At 35.4% G+C, this 27,733-nt stretch overlaps 1 protein-coding gene across 3 annotated transcripts in view; it reads right to left on the minus strand.

Annotated features, from left to right (window-relative positions):
* CSRNP3 (cysteine and serine rich nuclear protein 3) overlaps positions 1-27,733 on the minus strand; it is a 158,311-nt gene that overhangs the window by 59,705 nt on the left and 70,873 nt on the right. Inside the window, exon 1 of one of the 3 annotated variants that reach the window (XM_036421878.2) lies at positions 16,046-16,362. The exons of 1 other annotated variant lie outside the window; for it this stretch is intronic. The gene's annotated coding sequence lies outside the window, so the exon portion shown is untranslated. Of the gene's footprint in view, positions 1-14,186; positions 14,351-16,045; positions 16,363-27,733 lie in introns of those variants that run through there. One more of the 3 variants, XM_036421879.2, reaches the window with a different exon arrangement.

Here is a 27,733-nt window from a genome sequence, read left to right on the forward strand (position 1 = left end):
TTCCCCAAAGTCTTAAGTGATTACTGCTTGTAAAAAAATCATCTGGAAGAAACACAGATACATATGCACCAATACCATGCTCAAGTTTTAAAATGAAAGAAACCTAATTAGCTGAGTACAGTGAAGCCTATGACATCAGTTCTAAATTTTAGGTGGTTTCCATTTCAATATTGCAGTAAGGTGAAATGTGTCCCCATGATGCCTGTGTGCTGAAGCTGTTGCCACTGTTTCAGGAACTACCTAAGGCTGTTTACCTGGGAGATGGCACTAATTGGTGAGGGGTGGGGAGCGGGCATGGCTTCTCCTAAGTCCTTTCTCTGGGATGAATGGGCTTCCCCTTCTCCTTGGGCTGTCTCCACCTTCCCCATGTACCTGGAGGTGTGTATAGTCAGCTAAAGGACGGAAACGTTCCTTGCAGTGAAAGGATATTTTGGAGAAAACCTATGTATAAATTAGCTTAGACATATGTACTTGGTTTTACATTGCTAAATTAGATTAACTCAGCTGAAAATGTTACTAAGTCGATTCCATGCATTCTACAATATCTTCCATCCCATTTGTCAGCTCATTTGACTTTTCATTTGAGTTCTTGAGGTCATTCTCTCCTTTTCCTGCCGGAGCATAGCCATCAGCCCTTTGATCAGGAGGAAGCAAGACCCTTAACACTATTCTGATGCCCACTTAGTTACATTAGCCAGGTATTTACCTCAGAAACCTCTGAACTTATCCCTCCTCTGCACAGATCGCAGAGCAAGCAGCTTACCTAATCCCCTTAGCTGGGCCCCTCTTCAATATCTAATTTGGTAGTTTTCTTTTATTGAGGGCTACTTGGATTAGCAGCCTCAGCATCACCCAGGAGGGAGACTGTTAGAAATGCAAATTCTCAGGCCCCTCTCCAGCTCATCTGAATCAGAAACTCCCAGGGGGCAGGGCCTAGCATTCTGTGCTTCCTGAAGGCTTCCAGGTGATCTAGATGAGCACTCAAACTGGAGGACCACTTGTCTCATTCTAGTCTGCTCTCCAGCAGCTTCTCTCTGGACTTGTCCTTTCTTGGGTATGTCCACACACCAACCCTAGAGTCACAGAACCCAGCACTCACTTCCTAGTCAAAAGGCCATCCGTGATGTAATTTCTTAGGCTTCAATAAGCATGAGGTGTCTCCTAAGTCTATCACTGAGTTCAATGTACTCCACTCATCTACACATGTGTTGAGGAACTGGTATGAATATGTTTGACTCCTTGGGTGGAGTAGGGGATTTAAAGGGAGTAGAATGTGTTACCTGCCCAGCCACTATGCTGGGCTCCATCAAATTGTAAGCACTCCTAAATTCACGTTCTGCAGCCTGTTTTAGTAATCCATGTCTTTTTGCACTTACATTAACAATGGAGAAAACTGATCGCAATAAGAAGACATTGCATTGTACACACTTTTGAAAATGAAATCTTTATTCTGACTCTGATTTTACCACTATTCAGATTAGCATATTTTCTCCATCTAAAAGAGTGTGAAATGCATAAAGTGTTCATGCATATCTGAGCAAGGAAAAGAGAAAGATATTTTAAGTAAGTTCTTGAAATAAAAGTAGGACGGGATATAAATTTTAAAATGGTTCACTTCAGACAAGATGCAAAGAAATGCATGAGGGAGAAACTCCAAGACACAAAGTAATACAAGATGAAAACCTATTCTTTTTAAAGTACATTTTTATAGTAAGATATTGCAGTGGGAACAATTAAAAACCACATCATTAAGTTTCCCCAGCTTCCTTAGGAAAGGCAGAGTCCTCAAGACACTAAATTGGGGTACAGGGAACCATGTTCCAATATCGTGAGATGAGTACCTTTCTCACTTTCTCAAGAACGAAAGGGGTAATCTTGGGATGGGGGAAAAGAGAATTAAAAGTCACTTCCCCCTTTGTTATTACATTTGGAACCAGCAAGACTTGAAACCATGGAGTTGAAGGTTGGATATAATTTCTATCTACATTTTTTGGGACTGAAAAAGCCTAAGCTAGACCCATGTCAAAGAAAAAAAAAAAAAAAGGCACTGGCTGCTTAGAGTAGAATTAGTGTCTATGCTTAAGGTAAAAAATTTTAAGTAATTACAGGAGGGCATAACCTTATACCCATGAAATTGGTTAAGTGCTAAATTGCTTGTGCAACAACCAAGCATAACACCTATCTGGTTTCACTGCCTTTAAAAAAAAATGTGAGTGTAACAAGATGCCATCACAAATTGTGAGGGTCAAGTGACCCACTGCACTGCTCACCAGTATCTTACCCTTGTTTTAGACCTAATAGTGGAGTGGTTTTCTGCTATATCATCAACCATCTACTATCTCACCAGGGAAGAAAAAATATAAGAATTTAGGCAGAAGATAAATATGGGTAGGTACTCATTTATTTTAAATGTGAGCAGCTGAAAATCTAAATACCAATAACAGCCTTTTTTTTTTTTTTTTTTTTTTTACAGTACCGTTTTCCAATTCATGAAACACATGCTAGTCAAGGGCACCACCATTTCTCACGTGAACTAGGACAAAAGCCTACTATTTATTTTTTCCCATCAGCTACTGTTTGCTTTCCATGTGTTTTTAGTTGCTGGCAGAAAGATAAATTTAACATGCAAATCTGATCATGTCAGTGTGTAGTTTAAAACTCTTAAGTGGCTTTGGATTGCCTTAGGATAAAGTCCAAAATCCTCAAATGGCTTATAAAATCCGTAACAGTCTATTTTGGCTAATCACTTCATCTTCATTTTGAGTAACTGACCTTGTTGTCAATAATTTAGCTTGAATAATCTCTTAGTTTCTTCTTCACCCTGTCATTTCTCTCTAGCATCTCAGCCTTTTTCTTGCTTCATTTTAAAAATACTTTCCCATGGCACTCACCACTTTCTATATCCATGTTATTTACTTATGTATTTCTCCATAAAAAAAAAGATGTTTATTGCTTATTATTTTTGTCTCCAGCTAAAATATTTAAGGGTAAAGATCTTTGTTTTCTTTACTAGTGTTCCAGGGGTCATGGCCAATGCCTTATATATAATAGGAGATTAATAAGTATGTGTTTGATGAATGAATGAAACCTTTCCATTTCCACACTTCAAGTTCTTTATCAGTGTCTGATTTCTTCACTGGATTGAAAGCTCCATGAAGCAGAAATCATGTTCCTCTCATTCACCACTCTCCCCTGACTAATAATATATCTTGTATATTTGATTGAATGAGAATCAAAATAGAGATAACATTGACCTCAAAACGTCATATATGTATATCTTCTTTTGCTTGCAAGCAAACTAAAAGCAAACTCTAGCTAACTTAAGCACACAGACATCTGTTGAAAAAAACACTAAACTAGTTCATGCCATCTGAGTTAGAGCTAAAACCGAAATGCATTTCCTCTGAGGAAATGTAGGAATAAGGACAGCTTCTAGGATTCTGACTAGAAATTCCTTGATCTTTTCTCTCTCAAGTGCTACTATTGCCAAGTTTAAGTCCAACAACTGTCCCCTATGTCTTGCCTTTCAAGTTTAATGTTTCCAGGGGTGAAGAAGCCCACCTTGGGTCAGGTGCCAGGCTCTGATCGTTCAACTACATGACCAGCAGGCAGGGAGCCACCCAATTAGGTAATGCTCCAGAGACTCACCCAGAGGCTTCAATAAGTTCAATTGCATTTCAAAGTCACTATTCTTTCCTTGGCTATCACTGATTTATCTTATTTTTTCATTTATTAATATGGAGCATGATTTCACCACTTGGACAGCTTCCTCTTTTCCTGTACCCACATGCCCTTTCTGTTGTCAAATTTAATTAATAACTACTTTATTTTAAAACTCAGTGGTCTTGGATATCTGTTGATTTTGATTAACATATAGACTTATTTCATATTTGTAGTGGATGTAACCACTGCTCAGAAGCCTCTCAGCATATTTAATGAAAAAGCAGTAAAGAAGTATAAGTGTTTCCAAATCAATAAGTTAGATAAAAATGGACATTTTAATGCCTTTGGAAGAAGAATGGGAGCTAACCTTTGGGTAGCACTCTTCTGATATCTCAAATATTTCAGATTCCATAGGTAACACATTGAGTTCTTACTATCTATTATAATATTTTAATGTTTAATCATATTTTTTCTTCTGACATCTATCCGTATTTCCTAATGCTTTGCTATGTATTTTAAGAAAATGACCACAGGGAAAATGCCATAAGAATATTATGGATCCCTCAATTCTGAGGAGCAAGTTATCTGATTTGCAGAAAATCCACTTTAGGGTTGCTAGACTTAGCAAATAAAAACATGACACCAAAATTGAATTTTAGGTTAAAAAATACCATTTGGGATATATTTATACTTATTATTTGTTATTTATCTGAAATTCGGCTTTAATTGGGCATCCTGAATTTCTTTTGGCAACTCTAATTGGAGCTCTTGACTCTTGGTGAGAAAATAGAATGACTATGAAATCAACAAATACAGTTACATAAGAAATGCCACCTACCAACTGACTACCATACAAGAATATTTCTGTCCCTAATCAGATTAAGCACAATAAATAAAAAAATTATAATCATTCAGATAAATCATAAGTTTATCAAAGAATTTACAAAAAGTGACAAGCGGTTGGTGCTTAATAGGTGAAGATCAGGCTTGGACTATCAATGATGCAGAAAATATATATTTAAGAGGAGGTAATTTTGTCATGGCAAGAATTTCCTTATGTAGTAATGGGGATGTTTTTTAAATAAGATGCTGTCTCTTCCTGGGCTTGATGGAAAAAAAAAAAGGTGGTGAGCTGAGAGTTCCCAGGTCATTTTACCTGGTAGGTCCTTATTCCATGGAGGCTGCTCAACTAGGAGCTTTCCCTGCTACTCTCTCAGGACCAAAGGGAGGAAGGAGAGCCCTGGGTCACCTTTACTTGGGAGCCTGGGCTTATCTCTTGTATTGCTTCCTTGCTGATTTTGTAGCTAATCAACATGAGAGTTACCTTTAGCTGCAAGGTCATTAACAAAGACCCTTCTGCCTGGTGAGATGGCACGTTAAACAACCTGACATAGAGGGTATTCTTTATGACTTGTCAAAGAACAAAATTTATTTTGTGTTCTCATCAAATTCTTCCAGCAAACATAAAACGCTAGCTATGATAAATTTCTATTTTAGCTACTTTGATAAGGTGAGGCCGATTGCTTCAGTCGCCAAGGGGCTGGGACTTCACCAAATTCAAATGATGAGATGAAAGGATTTGCCAACAGGTAGATGAAAATACTGGTGTGTGGCTCATCTGTGGTAGCAGGTGGGAAAAGCTTAGCAAGATTATTTACAATGTCACACTTCATCAACCAGATTATCTATTGGGCCAGGTAGAGAATGAAGACAGTTGCTCAGTCAATGGTGTATAAGTTTTAAGAAAGGAGAGCTCAGCTAAAAAAAAAAAAAAAAAAAAAAAAAAAAAAAAAAAAAAAAAAAAGTGCTATTTTTATTATTTGGTATGATATCTTTAGTTATCTGGATGTGTTCCTAACTATCAGGATACAATTTTACCTGTTAGTTTGTATGAAATCCTTTCATCCTTACTTTTTCTAAACCATGATTTTAAGTAATCTGTGATGTTCTCCCCTAATACTGACACTATTACTGACCTTACACTATTCTCAAACACTGACTATAAGATGTGGCCCCTGCTAAAATAAGATACCCATTATTTTAAGAAGTTGGCATCAGATTTTAATGCCACGAACACCTAGGAGTTCACACATTCTCAGAATGCTTATGCATTCCTCTAAACAACAACAACAAAAAATATATTTTTTTCCCCCACAATACTAAGGCCATTTTTACTAGGACCCATTTGGCAAGAAATTAACATAATTACCACCAAGAGGATAAAGATTTGGCAATGATTTCACCAAGTAAAATCCCGCAAGGTGTTTCAACGGGGCACCACCAATGTGAAAAATGCTGCTGGTCGCTTGCCAATGTGAGAAGCAAAGCACAAGATGGCCAAATACATTCTCTTGTCCAGGTGTCTGCGTAAGCCAAGAACCTTAGGAGCACTCCTGCCTAATGAGCATTTTTATTTGAGAAATAATTGTAGTGTTCCCCAATTATGTATGTATTCCTTATGCTGGAGTTGTCTGTGACCTTGAGTTAAAGTTCTGAATTACTTTCTGTGCTTAGGATTTCAACATTTTGCAGTTTGATAATTGTAGTTGGATAATTTGATGAAAGAAATTAATGTTTTGCCCTAATGGGTTTAACTCAGTGGATAGAGCGTCAGCTTGCGGTCTGAAGGGCCCCTGGTTCGATTCTGGTCAGGGGCACATGCCCAGGTTGTGGGCTCGATCCCCAGAGTGGATCATGCAGGAGGCAGCCAATCAATGATTCTCTTTCATCATCGATGTTTCTCTCTCTTCCCCCCTCTCTCTTCCTCTCTGAAATCAATAAAAAATATATATTTTTAAAAAGGAATGTTTTATCTAGAAAAAAAGTGCAGAAGAGCACAAATGCATGCCATCTATCCATGTACTCTCAGTTTAGAACCTCTGCTTTGGTGACTTGTACCACTGCCCCCGCTTGGGTGGCTATCAGAACTTGGAGAAATGATTTATTATGAGCACGTTAGTTCAAAGCACGACAGAAGTTTGGGTATCTGTTGCCTCCTTTTCTCTTTATTATCAGGGTTACCACTTCCTAGGGAAGGCTTCTTTCTGGCTCCCTCAGTTTCTTCTGCCATGTGTGCCAAAGCGCCTACTGCATCTCCTGGGTACACTCCTAACCAAGTTTAAGGCTTTCTTTCTTCAGTGCTTGCTTGGCTGCCCTAAATGCCCTGTCTGTAACTTTGTGACTTGGTAAAGACTTGACTAGAATGGTTCTAGGTTGAGTGCATTTCCCCCAAAACAATGTCTATCTTTCCAAAAACATAGTTTAGGTTCTTTGTTCCATTTATAATAATAGTCAGCCTTTAGTGAGTACCCATCAGGGCCGAATACTTTGTACTGTACTTATTCTCTGTCATCTTTTCCCAAATCCTATATTGTAGTTTTAACAAAGAAATGGAAGTTTCAGAAATCTAGGTAATTTGCCCAAGAGGCCTGACTGACCCACACTTTCTCCAAAAAGATATTCTCTGACCAGCACCACACTGGGTTAAGTGCCCCCTCTTCAATCATAGCACCTGGTTAATGCGTTTAGCAGTGCTTCTTGCACTGTATCACAACTACTTATTTAAGTGACATTTTTCTCACCCTTTACTATACGATTCTTCATGGACTGACTGTATACTCCAGTGCTTGCTCAGTGAGTGAATGGTCATCCATTTGAAGTCTAATCTTGGATCAGCTCCTAACAAGTAGCCTAATTTTAAGTAAGAGGAATACCTCTTTTCCTTATCCACTTATCAAAATAAGGGGCAGGGCCTAAGTAGTGAGAGTAGGTTATGATGTAATGCAGTCCCAAGTACTTGGAGCAATGATAAAAGCAGTGGCCTCCTGGCGCCTCCAGTGCCCAACCCTCCACTCTTGACTGTGTACAAATTGCAAAGGCTAAACTCATTTATGCCCTGCTGATATAGGGATGGATGGCTACTCTACTTACTAATGGTAAAAGGGTTTTGTATGAGTCTCTCTGGCTAGGGGAACCCCAAGAAATTTTCTGTTATCTCCCATGGGGCTTACTATCCATTAAAAACAGACAGAACCGTTGGTATTTGGCAACATGGTGTAATAAAATACATATGGACTGGAGTCCACAGTCCTTCCCTAAAGTAACTTTAAGGAAGCTCTTCTAATTAGCAAGAGTGGAGAAAGTCAACTGAGGACATAATCAAGCTTTTAAAACTGTTGAAAATTGATCAAGTGCCTGTTGTAAGCCTATTTTTCCCACTCTAACAACAAAAGTACCAATAAAAAATTTATTTTATATGCTTGCTATTAAGACTAAAGAACAGTACTTAGCCTAATTCCTTGGACGACTGGCAAGACTTACCACATTAAGAGAATAAAAGGACCACACAGACGTGAGGAATTTAGAATTATTGCTGCAGCACTGGAAGATTACACTTTCCCCCCCCCTCCCCCCCGCCTTAGCTCTTAAGAAGTTCCACTTCAGTCTTTTATGAAGTTTCTGATTAAATAATAAACTAGACTAGCAAGTGTTATTTAAGAGAGATGATATCCTTTTCCTTTGGAAGAATCATCAGAATGGTCTGAGGGAAAGGAACGTTTGCAAACATTTGTCTCATAAAATATTCTAAAATGGACATCAGAATAAAATATGGCCAAGCTTTTGGGCCATTCCCAGTTAAGCACTGAGATGCTGCCAAAAATACTGTGCAGAAAATAAGGGGGATTTTAGAATAAGTAGAAAACAGTTATTTTGGATATTCTTTAAAATAAGTCACACCTTAAGCAAGATATAGATTTCTCTTTACTACCTAAGGTGGAGGACAATACATAGTTGCCTGACATTTCATTAAGCAGCAATTAGTAAAACAATAAAGAGTGTAAGATTAGATATTTAGATTTTCAAGTCTCAATGACAGTTCTGTTTGCAAAGATTAAAATGGGTTTACATAGAGCTAAATCACAGCAAACTCATATAATCTTTTAAAGGTTAGAAACCCACTATTTAAAGATGTTTCTCCATTCAAATTAAGTTTCACAAAAGCAGAGTCATGACATTCTTCCCCACCAATTTATCCAACTTGTTCCCAATGTAAATTAATAATTTAAAAAAAACTTTTAAGTATGCTCCCATTAAAATAATTTTGTTAAAAATATATTTTTAAATAAAATCCTTATGGCCAAATCAATTAATGCAATATTTCTAAGCATCATTCTGATACAGAGAAATTTAAAAATAGCAATATATCTGTGACATAGCAATTGTTTCATGATTCAGACAAATTAGCACTTAATTATTAGGTAAAATTATACTTATTATGATCCATAACAGCATTGTCTCAGACAACATTTTTTGGGCCAGGCTAGAGCTCTCTATAATCAAAAAGTCCAACGTCTATGGATGAGACAGGAACTCCAGATAGAGCTGAGATGAATGACTAATGCCTTAATTACACAAAGTCAACACGGAAATAGAAAAATAGTAGAACAAAAGCACAAGGATGAAAAATGTCAAAGCAAGAAAGGATATAAAGTAAGAGCTCAGAAAAGTACACTTTACCACATATGGGAGGATTCTGTGGATATTGTTCTGCCACTTGGAAATATTAAAGGCATGTAGGAAGCTACAAATAGTTTGAACCTTGATGACTATACGGTGACTGCCTTCTCTATGTGTTTCATTGGAATAGAAGGTATCAGCTACTCAGTACTACCTAAGTAGAATCCCTAATAAACTCCTCCTGTGTTTCTATTTTTGGAAAACATGTCTCTTTCTCATCCATTCAAATCTAAGCTGCTTCATCAAGATTCTCTAACTCCAAGCTTTAGCTGAACTTGCCTTATCAACACTAGGGGACCAATTACTATGGTTTGAAAAATAATAGCTATTGTTTATAATGCTGTTATTAGGTGCCAGGCATGCATTATGCCATTTCATTTTCATAAAAATAATCTTTGATATAAACACAATTATCCCCACTTTGCATATGAAAACATTGAGGCTTATAGATTTAAGTATTACCATGTCCAAGGCCACATGGATTATTCAGAGACAAACCATATCTTGGAAATGACAACAGGTTTACAATTTGAACTTGAACCTGAGTTCCTAACCACTATCCTATTAAGCCTCTTCATTCTCCATTATATAGATTGAACTCACCCAATCCATAATAAAAGCACTTACCAATTAAGAAAACACTATACGATAATTTTCTGGATTTTTAGTTGTTCATGAGTTGCCCTACATTTAACAGTATAACCCAGATTTGTAAAATTCTATTGGGCAAAAGAAGTCCAGAATAAGCAGCTTTTCCTCAATACTTTGCACTAGTTCTCATTCTTACAGAGTATCTTTTGAGACTTAAATTCATGGAACCAACATTCCTTCAGATCTTCAAAGTTCTTCAGAATGGACGAGTACATCAACTAGTGGATATGGTATTAGATGCCTTGGTATCTTAACACAATTGGATTAGTAAATTTTCAAAGCAATAGGGATTGATAACTCAGTTGTGATTTGGGGGAAATTTAAAGTATGTGAATGTGTGTGCATATACACACGTGCATATATACACGCATTTCTAAGTTAATATGTGGATTCATAAACTTACATGGAGCTGAAGGTTTGTCTAAGTCAGTGGTCGGCAAACTCATTAGTCAACAGAACCAAATATCAACAATACGACGATTGAAATTTTTTTTGAGAGCCACATGTTTTAAACTTAAACTTCTTCTAATGCCACTTCTTCAAAATAGACTCGCCCAGGCTGTGATATTTTGTGGAAGAGCCACACTCAAGGGGCCAACGAGCCACATGTGGCTCACGAGCTGTTGTTTGCTGACCACAGGTCTAAGTAATAATTCTTCCTAGGTAGCATGGTGGTGAGAGGTGGTGCATCTCAAAGCCCCAGAATCTGATAATAAAATAGACCACAACTCCCAAAATTGTTAAGAATAGGTATATGACACCAATGATACACCAATTACTACAAATAAAACTTTGGTTTATGTGTTTTCTTTGGTATACCTGTTAGCAATTCCTCATTTTTCTGTTCAAACACGATCTTTAAAATCCTGAACATAAGGACTAATATACGTTTTATTTATCTTCCATGTTCCTATGCTCAATATACTAATTATGTGTCTGCATCAAGAGTTCAGTGCATAGAAGAATGGAGGGATGTTTATTTCTTTCCCTTTTCTCATTATGCAATTTAGAATTAGTGTAAAATGAAGTGCATAAACTTAGTTTTTTAGTTGCTCTCAGATAAGGAGAAATTATTAACTGTATTAAAAGTAAATATTAACATGGGAAAACAAAGTAAAATTATAAAAAGTGTATACGTGGTACATATATAAAACATAAAATTATATACAAAAAGCATATAATAGTATCACTACTTGGTGTTAGAGAACAGTTTTACCTTTTGCACTGGGTCAATGTAATGGTGGCAATAATGATTCTTATGCCTTGAGGAAAAGCCTAAACTGATTTCCATTTTGTTCAGCAAAAGCAGAATCATAGGGAAGCAATTAACATTTAAAAAACCACACACAAAAAAACCCTGGACATTAAAATTATACATTTTAGCTATCTAAATAGGTTTATTTAGCACAGATTATTTTCCAACTGCTCTAGATAAAGTATTATTATAGCATTGCTATGTATCTAATAATATGGAGTAAAAATAATTTTTTTAAAAAATTACACTTTTATTGTGTTTATATTTTTCAATAAAATTGATACAATTCTATTTAAATTCCAGAATAAATGATGCAAAAGACAATCAATGTTTGATTGCTTTTAAAGAAATCCCAGGTTAAAATAAATAAATGTGATTATTTTGAATACTCAATTACCTTGAGCATTTTCTTTCTAATATGTTATTGACTCATTCTTTCTATTTCATAGACACCAGAAGTTCAAGAGAAGGACACATATAATGATAGTACAGCTTAAAACATACGCTTTCAAGTTTAAGATGACAACAGTTATTTATAGAGTTTAGACTCTCTTCCATCCTGCTAGACTGGGTACAACATGTTTGCCCTAAACTCTTTTGCAAGCTTACAATATGGTCTTCAGTTTCAAGTGATGAAAGAGATAGACTGGTAATCAGAATGCAGGAAATTAATTTTTGAAAAGTCCTTAATGATTCCTTTGAAGTCTGATATAACACCATTTCTTGATACACTAACTGCATATCCTTCAATGATTTGTTTTTTCAGCTTTACCTTCCAAATTTGATTTGAAGTGCATTTATACAAATACATTTTATATACATTTAAATATCCAGACCATGAACTTAGTATGTACATGCTGCTGAGATTTGTGTGGCAGTATGGCTACAGCAAATGCAAAAAAGACTTCCCAGTTTTGAGTGAATTTGCATAGAGACATAAATTATCCACAATAGTCAAAGCCATAAATTTGCTGCAGGACATATAAAACTCTCTCCTGGCTCACAAAAGCACAAAGCTCTTTCTTTAACGTGTGTCTAATGATCGTGTTTTCTCCCCGAATCTTTGCAGGCCCTCCTTCTTTGTCCACACTGTTTTTATGTCCATATTCAGAATGTGCTAACTGGTAGTGGTTGCATTTATAAAGTTAACTATCTAAATGAATTTCAACTGGGTTTTTCCCTCCTTTCTGTGCTTTGCCTAGAACATACACAGAGGTTATTATATAAAAACCATGGGCAAGACCTAAGTTAAAATTAAAATTTAAAAAAATGTTTTTTTCTAATTGTTGAATTAAATATGATTGACCTTTAGAAGAATTTTATTTGGTTGTTTGAAAAAAAATATATATGTATACATGCATAGATGGTATATACAAAATATATTCTATATAATGTAATACATACGTATAAAGTATATATACTTCATAATAAATTATACACACACACACACACACACACACACACACACATATATATATATATATATATATATATATATATATATATATATATATATATGAAAAATATTTACAGATATGATCTTTGAAATAGAGGACAGTATATTCCAATCAATGTAATAAAAAAAAACAATTTATTTGAAATATACCCCCTTTAGCTACAGTCATTACTGAAAGTTTCAAAAGAGAAGTTTAGAAAAAATTGTCAGTTTTTGCATTTTTAAAAACCACACAGGACATGAATTCCTTTTCTTAAATTAATCTCAGGATCCTGGATAAATGTCATAATGTCCCCATAGAGTGACAAAGGGTGAGAATCTGGACCCACATGACTACAGCAAAGTGATTTCATAGACAGTTGAAATAATTGCCCTTCACTGTTTCATTGGTCAACCCCCTGTTTTGATCCATCATCCACACACACCCCCCCCCAATTTAAAATAAAAGATATCGTTGCCAAACTACTGAGTCTTAGTCATTATAATAAATTAACACTTCTCAGTGCAAAGAAAGTAATTAAGTTTATCTAAACATGTGCTAGCTCTTTGTATATAAGCCTCATAAAATTCATTTAAAAATGTCTTATGCAAATATAAAAGCATAAAGCAATATTTTCATGACTAAACATTATTTTGCCTCTTCATTTTCCCCAAATATTTTCATACACATACAACCTGTGATGTAGACAGATGCTGACTTCATGCAATACTTCCCATCAACATTGTAACTGCTGAATTGATATATTTTAAAATTTTAATGATATGGATAAACATGTTTTATTCATGCTTTAAATTTATTTAAAATGTGTTTTAGAAATAAAAAAGCAATAGCAACAATAAAATGAGTACACATTTGTTTGGCAAAGGTAAGATGCTACTCTGATGTAATCACACATTTTACAAAAGTGGGATATTTAGTGCATTAAAAAAAAAAAGAGTTTTGTCCTGCATGTAACATTTATGGGGATCACTTTACTATCCAAACTAAAAGAAAATGTCATAGGAAGTTAAACATGTTGAATTCAAATAGTATAGTCTAAAAAGTCCCCGCTTCAAAATAACAATTTGGGAAATTAGAGAAGCACTTAAAAGATGCAACACCGAAAAAAGAAATTATTTCTCGGATAAGGTGTTTATGTAAAATAAAGACTCTCAAAACTGACACCCTGTCCTAAAATGAAATGAAAATATGACTTATAAAACTGTCACGATGCTGTCTGGGATAGGAACAAAAGAACTCCGTTACTTAATTCCAGATACCTCACAAAAGACAGGCTAAGAACCCAGTTCTTCCTTAAAGCACACTGCTTAAAAATGCGAACATCCTCTAAAGTTTTAAGTCCTCATATCTATCCAGATGCTTCAACCAAGGTATCTCTCTGCAATCAAAAAACTTTCCCCCAGAATGTCATCATTTAACGCCCAAACCCAGTATTTCCTCCCATGAAACGATTCCATCTGAGCAGAACACCCCTGTTTCAAATCCAGAAAACACTGATATTTAAAAAAATACACTAGCCAAAGGAACCAACCCTTCAAGGGGGAATGCACCGCTAATCACCGCAATGAATTAAAATAGCCAGTCCTCATCCAGTGCCTCCTGCAGAAATAAAACCAGGCGCATCAGGAAATCTGCCACCGTACCTGCGTGCACTTTAAAGGACTACGGCGCACACGCTGTAAAATCTTCACTCTGAGAGATAAAGCACCCTTCATTTAACTGCGCAAAGCCCTGCTGCAGAGCAGCCCGTGCATTTTTTTTTTCCAGGCGCCTCATCCAGCTCTCCACCAGCCCCGTGACCTTTGAACTCCCTCTCCCCCCTCCCCTGCTTCTGCAGTCAAAGCCTCCGAGCTGGCTCATTTGCATAAGGCTCGGGCAGCCCTCCAGCGGCTGACACGGAATGCTGGGTAAGGGCTGTGGAGCTGCAGATCTGCCAGAATACCTGAATCACCGGAGGGAGGGCTGGGCTGGGCGAGGGGCAGTGGGCACGGGCTTCGCTGGGCTGGCAGCATCACTGCCCCCCGTGTCTATTAATGGACACGCGGTTTTTTGATTCCGAGAGTCCTGCTTCTCCCTGCTCCCCACCAAAAGGAGGTGTCACATCAACTATGGTAACTAAGGAAACCCACACAAGTCAAATACTTCATGGAAATACATGGGGAAGGCCAATTTAAACGTTTCATTGACTTCCTTGGTTTTTGAAACATAGCTGACTGCCCCCCTCCCCACTGGAATACATAGTATTGCACGCATAATCAAGAGACATTAGGTATTTCTTTTGGTTGTGCCTTTAAACAGCATCTTACAGGCATACATTCATTCTAGTCATTATGCAAATACATAGTGTCACCAGAATAATTCCATAAAATATGAAATGTGCCCTAGTGTCTTAAAGACAATCATCCAAAGTGGTGTCCAAAAAATTAATTATAAAGGATTTAGATCCCAGGCTGTCATTAAAATAATACAGCAATAAAAATGCAGAGCAAAGTTTAAGTCTGTATTTCAGTCTAAAGATTCATGTAGCAGTAATGTTTGTCTTTGGCAAAGATGCTCAGTGTTGTGCTATTATTTGTTAGGAGTTATTTTCCCCGCTGTCTTCCTACACATAGCAATCTCTCTGTTTAAAACACAAACTTCTCTATCGCTCATAAATCTAAGAAGTGATTATTTTCTAGATATAGAAGGACATGTGTGTACATATTTTTATAAATACACACGAAGGCACATCTTTTTTAAATGGTGCGCCAATGGAAATATGCATCATTACATAATTAATCTATTCTTTTTACAATTAAGCTAATTTGTTTTCTCCATTAGTGAGTGAATAATATCTATGAAATAAAAGGTTTTATGCAATAAGATTTGCCATTTATCAAAGGAAATATAAGGTGAAAAATAAAAGGCACACAACAGGATAATATAGATATATAAGGTATTGCTATATTTGAATATAAACTAAATTTTTCTAATTTATTTCTGCATTATTAACATTTCAAATTTTTCATTTAAATTATTTTTATTGAAATAATTAAATATTCCAAACCTTCCTCTTGCAGTATACTGGAAGACATTAATGAATTCTGAATGACATTTCATCCAATTAATAAGACATGTAAAGTATTTCAATATAATATTTTTAATACTGCAAAAATAAATTTGAAGCTTCTTATTTGAGCTATTTATTAATAGTATTCTGCTTAATCTGATTCTGCATATATAAAAGATTAGAAACCATTGGAGGAATTTTCCTCTTACCCATAAATTTTTAAATAGGATAAATAACTTTTCAGTTTACTATAATCACATAAACATTTCTCTATCACATCTGACTATATCAACAATTTAATCACATTGGGTCAATTCAAGTGCATCCTTCATATTCCACACTGCAAATATCTTGCAAAGTTTTTGTTTAAAGCAAAGCACACACACCAGCCCATTCTAATTTAAATCCAATCAAACACGAGGAAGTGTTGGAGTAATTTAGAAAATCACTGACCTGTTCAAATAGCTGTAGTCTTAGACCTTGCAGCCTTTATTCATTAGAATCCCAAAGAAATTGATTATCATTTTATAAGATGTGTCAGCCTCACCAAAGGCACCCTTCTTCCTGCTTCAGCGGAATCTTCTGACATTCGCCAGCCCTGTGTTTTATTGCTGGTGCCGTATGCTTTATTGTTCAGCGACAAGAGCTTCACTCTGCACAAAGACTCATTACCTACTGCTGGCTGCACGGCATCAGCCTCACTGAGGCTGCCTATATGTGATCACATGGGAGTTTTGTCTGAGAAAGCCAGGCATGCCTCTGACTTCACTGTGTCTATGGATATTTTTATCAGCTGAGCTCTGCTAGGAGGAAGGAATAACAGACTAGGAAGCTGCTCTAAGTCATTAATGCAACACAACTTATGGAAATCCCTTCACAAGATTTTATTTTTCATCATAGAAAACGTTTGAGCCAGCATCGGAAAGGATTTCACTAGATTTTATTTTAATAAGAGGCTGAATAATTATTTAAGGAAGGGGAACTAGCAAAAAGCTGTTTCCTACCTTCTGCTTTCTGAAAGTACTTTTGTACAAATGTTATTAAAGAGCCTTGCTCCACTGAATGATTTGACAGTATGTTTTAACCCTTAGATTGCTGGTGTTTCTTTTCCTTGGCAGAGGTTATTTTCTAAAAGGATAAGTGGCCGTTTCCCTCAAAATCTCCTCTGTGGAAATTTCAGTCACTAATAGATACGATATATGAATAAAAATAGAGATCTTCTAATTACTTTTGACAAAGTAGATGAGAGGGTGAATTTCTCTTACTGATGTATATAAATGAGGCAGATGATTAATTTATCTTCTCAAAAGATGACACATCCTTAGAACAGCTGACTTAAAAGAACAATGAAGATTTCAATTTAAAGATCTAAAGAACATGTGGTTCATATTAATTCTTAAAATCGCAGTAACTTATTTTAGACAGCTTACCTCAGTAAAGCATATGGTTTACCTTATCTGATTTCAATGTTAACAAGTAGTTTCAGAGCTGACTACTCAACATATACAGGAATTTTCTGCTGTGTAGATATTGAATTAATATATAGATACACACAAACACATATATGTGTATAATCAGATTACCTTTCTAAAATATTTTAAAAAGTAAACACCTAAAATTGTTTCTTAAAATTTGACAATGGATTGTGGTATTCCAAATGAAAAAAACAAATATTTAGCTATTGGAATTTAGTTTTTAAAATATTTCTTACATTTTTAATTATCTAAATTGAATTGGTAATTGAAAGCTTGTTGCTTGTAATCCCAATGGAAATCTTATGACAAATAATGCAAAATGCAACAAAAAACACAGAAAGAAAAGTCAGAAGCACCATAAATGAAGATCAAAAAACAAATATTCTGTATAGCCAGATACACAGTACATTTTAATAGTGGTTATAAAGAATTCAATGATTTCAAAAATAGTACATTTATATACCTGCATTAGTCTTCCAATAACAAAATATTTTTGGAAATATTTATAACAATTGAATGTTTTTAAAATAATTTTAAGCCAAAACAGGCAAGTATGGCTAAAAAGTCCAGTCTCTAAATACAATGATTTAATATCATTCTTTACAATATTTTTGTAGGGTGAGTATTGATTTAGAATCTTTCATAACTTAAGCAAATGCTTTTTGGTGGTCTGTTCTTAACACTGAAACATATTTAGAAATGTTGTAAATGCCACAATGTTAATGTATTTGTTCCCAATTCCCCATGTTCATTTTTCCCTCTGCATCAAAAGCTACGCTAAAGCTACAAAACCTTGGGGCATTGAAACAAAACAGACCAGACTGTTTCTGACTTAATGCACACCTCTGAATTTTTAAAGATATGTACATTCTAGCTAATATCTTTGATGATGTCATCATGTTAATGTACAAGGAAATAAACAAAAGGCAGCCATTTTTCTCTTTCTGCATCACTTCAAAAACAATGAAATAAAATGGTTGCCAAATGGAAGAAAAGAGTCAGCAGAAAACTAAGTTACTTCAAATTCTAGAAGAGAAGGAGGGGCCAGGAGTGTAAAATTGGAAATAAAAACCACGTAGATTTGGAGTTTGTGTGAATGCATGGAAATAAATAATTTACAATAAGAAAAGATTATAAATACAAAGAATATAGAAATAGCTAGCAAAGAAATAAATTTTCAGTAAAATAGTGAGTCTACATTGAAAAGACTATAGACTACAAATTTAATGTAGTAAATGTAAGAGCCTATTAAGTTCATTAATGTTGAATAAGGTATTTAAAGGTGGACAAGAGAGCCAGAGAAATCTAGGAAGAGACAGAATGATCATGAAATAGTAATAATCTTCCCAGGTCTACTGTTGTTTAAATGACCTTGGTGAGTTATTCTAGCATCCTATGCCTTAGTTTTCAAGTCAGCAAAACTGGAACAGGAAAGTTTTTGGAAAGCATGTCATGGAAATATATAGCACTAAATATATTTTTTTAATTTCAATTCTCTAAATTGGCGTTAACCAAGCATTGCCGGTAACATTAGTAAAATGAGAAGAAATTATGCAAATCCTAATGATTGTTTAAAATAATTTTAAGTGCATTATCCTAATAGCAAAGACAAACTATAATAATACAATAATTAGATAGGACTTCTGAAAACAAGAATTGATTTTTTCCCCCTAATACATACAGGAAAAAAAGAAAAGAAATAAACTTAGTTATTTAAGACAAATCTCATGAAAATGCTTCAGGATTAAAACAAATTACAAAATATAGCCATCCTTCTAAGACAATTGCAGCAGTATTTTTGATTCTCACATTACACAATGAACAACAGTGCCTGTGCTTATATAAGTCTCATCAGCCAAGCGTTCTTTAAATTTAAAATTAAGAAACACAAGATCACAGTTTAAAGAGCAAATTTCAGCCAAGATTAAAAGGCTGTTTTAATTTACTTTGTTATATTAAAAGTTGTGAATTGAACAAAAGATATTTTGATTCCTACTGCTGATTCTATTAGCTTATTTTTTCTTCTAATGACAGAGATCCATAATAGAATCATTTTGTTTGCTCCCATTTTCTGCAAAATAACAGAAACTTGTCAGAATAGAAAATGTTTGTTATTTAGCTCATGTAGTAATTTAGACATAGATATGCTAGATGGATAATCCCTCGAACACTCTATTGCATGAGGGAGATGAAGAAGATTTAATTTAGTGATACCATGACCTGTGTTTCCTAGAACTGTATTAATTGCATATGTATAGTACCTTCTATTGGATTTACCCGTGATCAGGCTGGATTTTCTCTCTACGTATAATTCTACCTTACAACACATTCATAGAAGTCAGTAAGTTGGCTATGATAGCCTCAATATCTAGGACTAATTCAATTCAATTCAATAAATATTTACGGAGAAGTTGCCATGTACCAAGCTCCAAGGCAGTTGCTAGGAATATAAAAATGAAATATATACTGTTTCCAAGAAGATTACAGTCTAGCTAAATAAAATTGCTGAGAATGTTATGGGAAGGTGATAAAAGTAGGGACATGTTTTATAAAGTTTGAATATTTTATTGACTTAATATGCATTTTATGTACAATCAATAGTTTATTTTCAATATTGTGTCCCAAAATCAGAAAATTATTATAATAATTAAAAATCATATGCACTTGTCAAAATTTTAAATATATATATATATAATTTCCCTCACCTTTATTTGAACCTAGACTTAATAATTTGCTTAACCATAGAGGCTGTAGAAGTGATGTTTTAGAAATTCCAAGACTAGGTCCTAAGAAACTTTGTAGCTCCTAATTGAGCCTCTTGTAATGCTCTCTCCAGAAGCCTTGAGCTGCCACATCAGAGAATTATCCACCATAAAACTATCATGGTGAAGGCACAGATAGGCATTCCAGTCAACAGTCCCAACTGGGCCCAGTGTTATAGCCATTCCTGATACCTATCATGTTGATAAAGCCATCTTGGACCCTCCAAACCTACCCACCCACCAGATGGACACCATGAGGTAATCCTAGCTGTCCCTGTGGGAAGAAGAATCACTTAGCTGAGCTTTTCTCAAGTTCTTGTCCTATAGAACTTATGACAGTAAAACAGATGCTGTCTTAAGACACTAGTTGTTGTGGTAGTTACTGAGCAATTGATATCTGAAAAATATTTACATGTGTACGACAGAGACAACACAATAAATCTAAAAGTACATGAAAGGACAGACATGTGCAGACTCAGTGAAATCACTGGATATTATTTAATGAGTCCATTAAAAGAAAATACAACTTCAGAGGTTGAAAAAGAGATGCAAAATAATTTAGTAGAGAAGGATTATCCGAGAAAACTATTGCAGCAATGGAGTCTCTGAATGAATAGGTAAGAGTTTGCATAATTAGCTGGGAGAAAAGGGAATTCCCAATTGCAAAATGATACTTTGGGAAAAGCTCAGAATCAAGGGCAAGAGCTTTTCTAACGAGAGAAACTTTGAGGAAATTGACAGCAGATTTAGACATACATTGGGTTGGTGAAGGAGAAAAAAAAGATGTGTGGTTATCCTTGAAGTGCTCTGAAGCCTGAGATGAGGAGAGTGTTGCAACATATAAGACATTAGGAAGTCACCAAAGGATAAGAAAAGAGGAATGGTCAAAGTGATGCTTAAAGACAACTATGACAGCTAAGGAGTGACAAGATGGGTGGAGCCCTGAGGCAGCAGCAGAGAGTCTGATGAAGAGGAGAGGGGAAGAAAGAGGAGGGACTGAGTTAAAGGCAGTGACTGAGGATTGAGGAGAAAGGAATCTGTCACAAAGAAAGAAAGAATTTAAATATGGTTGAATAAACAGGTCTGTGATCTCAGTTATAACCTTAAAAGTTAATGGTTCTGTGATTCATTTACCAATTATATATGACAAGAAGAGAGCATTAAACTAGTTTTATTAGACAGTTTTAGTAAGTTCACAGGTATTTTGATTCGTATTGTCAACTTTTAAATATTGTGAAAAATTATTGATGTCAAATATTGTTGTGTTGAAAGGCTGTGAAAGACTAAAAAACAGGACCTTCCTTAAATAAAGTAAATAGAGGAGAATATTTCTATTTCTTTCTGTTATCTTATTTCAGTAGGAAAAATGTAAGGGAAAGGCAATCATCTCCTAGCTCTACAAAGATTAAAATACACACACACACACACACACACACACACACACAGACACACAGATAATGTAAACACAATATGTACATACATAATCTGCACATGGCTGTAAAAAAATCTTTATTCAAAGTGACCCAGAAAGGAAAGTACCCAGATTTTCCCTCCACCCTTCATCCTCTTTATCACCATAAAGGCATTAGAAAACAGCATCAATCAAGAGAAAAGAGTAAATGAAGCAGGCCTCCCCTCTGAGAACACAAAGAGTACATTATTTTTTAGTGACCATGAAAGTTGATTTATAATGATTTCTTTTTATCCAAATTAGATTTCTAACCCAGAACAAAAAATATGGAGTCAAATAGCATATGCAAAAAACATGAACTGAGCAGGCAATAATAATAATAATAATAATAATAATAATAATGTAATTTAATAGGACCAGTGGCTTTTCCATGTGAATGAGAATACTGCACCATAACTAAAAGGCCTATGAGACACAAAGCATAAAAAAAAAAGCTTCCTATGTTTTATTTCACCAGCAACAGTCTACAAATACTTGGCTAATATATTTAATCTACTTTGATTTGTATAACAGAAACATACAGAAACAGCTTAAGTTTATTCATTCATTCACTCATGCATTTATTCATTTTTAAGTGAGTACTATGGGTTCAGAACTGGCTCAGTATTCTTACAGGTTAAAAAGATTAATAAGTCAGTTTGCAAGCTAAGTGCTCCCCACCAAGAAGGAGAAACAAATGTAAGAAGATATATTCTTATCTCAACACAACAGATTGAGATAACAATATACAAGAACATAAAGACAGGAGTGAATAATCCTATATAATAAAAGGCTATTATGCAAATCAACTGAATTACAGAACAACTCATCACTATGATGTGCACTGACCACCAGGGGGCAGATGCTCAGTGCAGGAGCTACCCCCTGGTGGTCAATACATTCCCACAGGGGGCATACCACTCAGCCAGAAGCCAGGCTCATAGCTGGTGAGCACAGTTGTGGTGGTGGGAGCCTCACCCATCTCCATGGCTGGAGCAGGCCTAAGCCATCAGTCAGACATCCCCCAAGAACTCCTGAACTGCAAGAGGGTACAGGCATGACTGAGGGACACCGCCCTCCCTACCCAATGTACCAATTTCATGCACCAGGCCTCTAGTGTTATATAAAAATAGAAAATAGTTTTCAAACACTTAGTAAGACTGAAGTGTTTTACATGTATTAATTAACTCATATAACCATAGCAACAAGCATATGAGGTAGCTACTTTCAACATCTCCATTTTATAGATAAGACAACTGAGGGACAAACTAGTTAAGTGATTTGTCAACAACAGAGTCAATATCCAAACTTAGGTACTATAGCTTTAATGCAGGGTGGCTCTACTGGCTGCATATTACCTAAAGCAGTCATGGTGGACCACACAGAAGAGGTGATGTGGGAAATAAATCATAAGGGATGAATAGGCATTGTTTTGGAAAGGAGAAAAGTATTCTAGCAGAAGGATTGGCATATACTAGTATTCAGATTGTGAGTCTTGACTAATGTATGTGTGTAAGAAATGAAAAATTTCACTGTGACAATGGTAAAGTTATTTAATGTTAATGAAATTATGCATTTGTATAAGTCAGTTTATACTCATTGTAGTTGTTTAAGTGATTTGATTACAACTGTGTTTTATTAGGTAACACTGGAGAATGAGTTGGAGGGAAGACCAAGAAGGGAGACCAAAGAAAACTGTTGAAATATCCCAGAAAAAAAGTTATAAATATCTAAATGAAGATAGCGGCAGCCCTGGGGGTGGAGAAGGAAGATATTGAGGAAGTGAATCAACAAGTACTTAGCCTGAGAATGAGGGAAGACCCTGACTCTAAGATTTTTAATTTGGGAGACAGCATGGATGATACTATTTTTAAAAAAAATATATATATATTTTATTGATTTTTTACAGAGAGGAAGGGAGAGAGATAGAGAGCCAGAAATGTCAATGAAAGAGAAACATTGACCAGCTGCCTCCTGCACATCCCCCACCGGGAATGTGCCCGCAGCCAACGTACATGCCCTTGACTGGAATCGAACCCGGGACCTTTCAGTCCGCAGACCGACGCTCTACCACTGAGCCAAACCGGTTTTGGCAGTATGGATGATACTATTAACCAAAGTTAGAAATACAAGAAGAAGCTTAGATATGGAACCATTCAATGGTAAATACTGAATGCCTACCATGCACCAGGTCAGAGCGTAAGATTCTAAGGATACAAAGATGCCATCTTGGGGTCTGAGTGTTCAATGCCCGATAGAGAAGCTCATCTGCTATGCAGATACACAATTCCCTTCATCAAAGCTAACTTTTAGGAGTACAGAATTTCTCTCAGTGACCTGATTAAAGGTTAAGAAAGAACCAAGAGTGACCACTTTTTTCACAATAAAGCTTCAAATCAGGAATACTATCAATTGAACTTAATTGTGATACTCAGATCTGAAAATAACATGAAAGTGTTCTATGCATACTAAAATCATGATCCAGTTCACAAAACCCACCTCCATGCTTTATCTGAATCATATAACATGAAGAAATACAAGAAATAAATTTGATTTCTTACTGGCTTCTTTGAAATGAGGCATGCATTTTTTTCTTGTTCATGTAGTCAGCTTCCTATTTAGTATTCATTATTCATATCTATTTTTATCAAAGAGCACTATTATATGAAACCATGATACAAGCATGTTGGATTCTAATTTTTACCTACCTACAGACGGAAGGAAATTATACATCGTTATTATACTGATACGATCATTATGTACACATATGATTATAGTACATATGTGTCCCTTCACATAAGAATGTGGCACTATTTAATTCAGGTGGTCAGGTGGTTACACCTGCTTTAGTTTAGAATATCAACATTCCATTGAAGAAAACCTTTAGTCTTGTAAATCAACTAGTAAAAACTAGTTTTTATCACAGTCTCAATAAACTCAATCTAAATATTCTAAGAATTTCTTATGTGAATAGCAAACCATATGGGATTAAGAATAGAGAGAAGTGTAAACACATTTTATCTGAATATTATGATCCTTGATAACTTTAGCTGACAATTGTGAATACTACAGCAATTTCTACTCTTTGGAGGCTATAGCATGCTTTGGATCTTTGCCTCTTTACATACTGATAGTTATTCATGGAATGTGCAGTCACGATGGCTGAGAGAAAAACTGGACCTTATATTACTACTGTTTCCCAGCCATTCACAGTGAAGTGACTTTAACATTGTCTGCATGTGCTTGTTACAGTTTATTTATATAATATATAATTTTTTTTTTTTTACCTAGGAAAGCATAGCTATATCACTTTATTTTCTCATTACTCTAATTTACTATATTCTATGGCTATTGTAGAATTAGGTAGCAGCAATAAATTTATGGTTTAATGAACTACAAAAAGAATGAGGCTTTTAAACAAAAAGGCATTTCAAGAACCACACTTAAAATGATTAAAACTTAAAATTATCCAAATATATTTAATGTATTTATCAGTGTGGTGGACTATCAGGCAGCCATTACAATCAGAATCATTACAAGTATATTAAAACAATAAAAATGTTCACAAGATTTGTGAGAAACTTCACCAAAAATATAAACAATATAATTACAATTAATATGTACAGAAGAAGATTGGAGAGGAACCAAAGGAAATAAGGGACATGTATGAGTATAAAGCAACATATACACTGCAATCTCAATATTTTAAATATATATATGTATAAAACAATAGGAAATATGGAATCAAAATTATAAAGATAGTCATCTCTTAGACATTAAGTAATAGTGGTCTGTTTCATATATATATATATATATATATATATATATATGCCTAAGTGACCATCTGACCAGCTGACCATCCAACTATCTGGTAGCTATGACATGCAATGACCACTAGGGTACAGACACTCACACAGGCATGGAAACATGGAAAAGATTGATGAATCTTAGAGGGAAAGGGAATAAGGGGATAGGGTGGGGAGAGATTAACCAAAGATCTTATATGCATACTAGAGGAGCAGTGCACAGATTCATGCACCAGTGGTGTCCCTCAGCCTGGCCTGCAGGGATTGGGTCAAAACCAGCTCTCTGACATCCACTGAAGGGGTTCTGGATTGTGAGGGTGCATGTCAGGTCAAGGGATCCCCCAGGTGCATGAATCTGTGCACCAGGTCTCTAGTACAATATAACATTTAAAAATATTAGAATTGTTATTACATTGAAATGTATTATGCTAAAATAAATTTAATAATAAGAAAAGCAGTTAAAAAAAGAATACCATTTAAATAATTTCAACTGCTGTTAAGTTCAAGTGTTTAGAAATCACCTAAGTTAAACTCTGCCCTTCAGCTGGATTTATTGTTTGATGTCAGGTCCCCTAAAGACACATTTGCTTTTGATTTTTAAAGCAACCACACACTATGATGTTCTTCTAATTCGCTTTTGAGGTGCCAAAAGTAGATTCCATATATTCATTCTCTCTCTAAGTGGCAGTGGACCAAAAGGGGTGATTGAATGTGGCACAATAAGGTGTCAGTAAGCAACACTACTCTGACCCAGCTACTAACCCCTACATTATCATTAATTATTTTGCTTGCCTGGAGGACAGAGATTGTATTTTTATAAAAAGAAAAAAAATTGTGAGAACACTAGAGGAATGTAATACATGTTAAAATTGGGGGAAGAGCTTGAGAATTAAAAAAAAAGACAAAAAATAACAACCCAGGAGCCAGGCATGATGTAGTCCCAGCTGAAATTTAACAGCAGCAAACCCTGAGGTGAAAGCATCTAATTGGGAAAATATCAGTGGCTTCTTACTAAGTCTTCCTTTGCTAGAGGGTGCCTGCTATGCATGTGCCCAGCTACTGAACTCTTGCTTTCTTGCTATTCCAGAGAGACAGGATGTGGAAGACTTCTGAACCTAAACTAAACACACTATAGTGAGTTTTGTTCAAGTTATTAATTGTATACTGGAACCAAACACAACATAGCTGGAGAGCTTTTCTTAGGCAACAAGTTGAAGGCAACTTTTAATATGTATTGACCAATAAATCCTTGACTAGAAATAGGAGAGACTAGAAAAGAAGCCCATTTTCTATCCATAATACAGTATTAACTGTAAGATGGTTTTTGGATTTCTTACACTCACTTCTTCCCTTCATCAAATAAACTCTTGCTTCCTATTTAAGTCTCAGCTCAAAATCCCTATCCCCCATTCAAAGCCTATCTTCATATCCTTTACACATGGGCAGGAAAAGGTCATTCCTTTCTCTCTCTTGCATCTTTTTTTGTTTTGTTTGTTTATTACTCTACAATTCATTATATATCAAACTCTACTAAGGTGTTTGCATTTCTACAAAGATACCAGTAAGCTGAGATCACACACATAAAGCCTCTACCTTATTCATATTTATATCCTTAACGGCTACCACAAGCCTTTTACATGAAAAATGCTCAGTGTTGTTGAACAAGTTCCTGAGGAAGTGTTTTTAGAATATAGGCATAAAGTGACACATGCCTTCAATAGTGTCTCTGGAATGTTCGATAATGCTGGTAACATGCAGATTGCTCTTCAGAGGACAGGGTGATTGTTCAACACTCCTTCCAGTTTGTGCTCTTTGAGCTTGTCTAAATAACAAACAGATGAAAAGCTAGAGGCACTGCTTACACTTCCTCCACCCACCCCTCACAACGGAGTTATGAGAATTGGACCAGACAGGCTATCTTGAAATTTTCTCTGTTCCACAACGAGTAACACATTTTCAGTCTTGTTAAAAATTCCTCCAACTTATAAAACTTCTTGGGCCTTTTTCTCAAGCACCAATCATCATCACTACTACCATCTTTGACAACACTTTTCCCCCCCCCCTTCCTTCTTTTCTTTCAAATACAGAAAAGATGTGCTTCAACTGTTTCACGTTCAAGCGCAGTCCCTGTGATTTTGCATGTAGTATTTAATGATCCAACAGGCCCTGTGAAGTCACAGGTAGATTTCTTTTAGAGAAAAGACACTTGCACATCCAGGGGAATTGTGCTCAGGCTTCACTTAATAGGCCTTCACAAGCATTTTCACACTTTGGATCAGCACATCTGCTAATAAGCAAGCCATTCTATTATACAAATACTCTATCAACAGAAGCTTCCTGTCAATTAATGGCATGTGTTAAACAAAGCTGGGTAAAGATAGACTAAAATGTCCATGTGTTATTATTACACATAGAAGAGCTTTTTAATTATATTCAGTCAGCATTAATTTCACTGGACTTTAACAGTCATTAGCATAAGACATGCTTATTGAGACATTGATTGATAATGTGAATCTCTTTCTCCCACTCCCCACATACAGATAAACCTATAACAGATGGACCTGAAAGAAAAGGGGTTTACAAAGTAGAAATTCTTTTCTAAGTTTTTGTCCATCACATTTGTCTATTCTTTCCATTTTAGCAAAGGA

This window comes from Pipistrellus kuhlii, unplaced genomic scaffold, assembly GCF_014108245.1.
Source record: "Pipistrellus kuhlii isolate mPipKuh1 unplaced genomic scaffold, mPipKuh1.p scaffold_m20_p_7, whole genome shotgun sequence".
Taxonomy (NCBI): Eukaryota; Metazoa; Chordata; class Mammalia; order Chiroptera; family Vespertilionidae; genus Pipistrellus; species Pipistrellus kuhlii.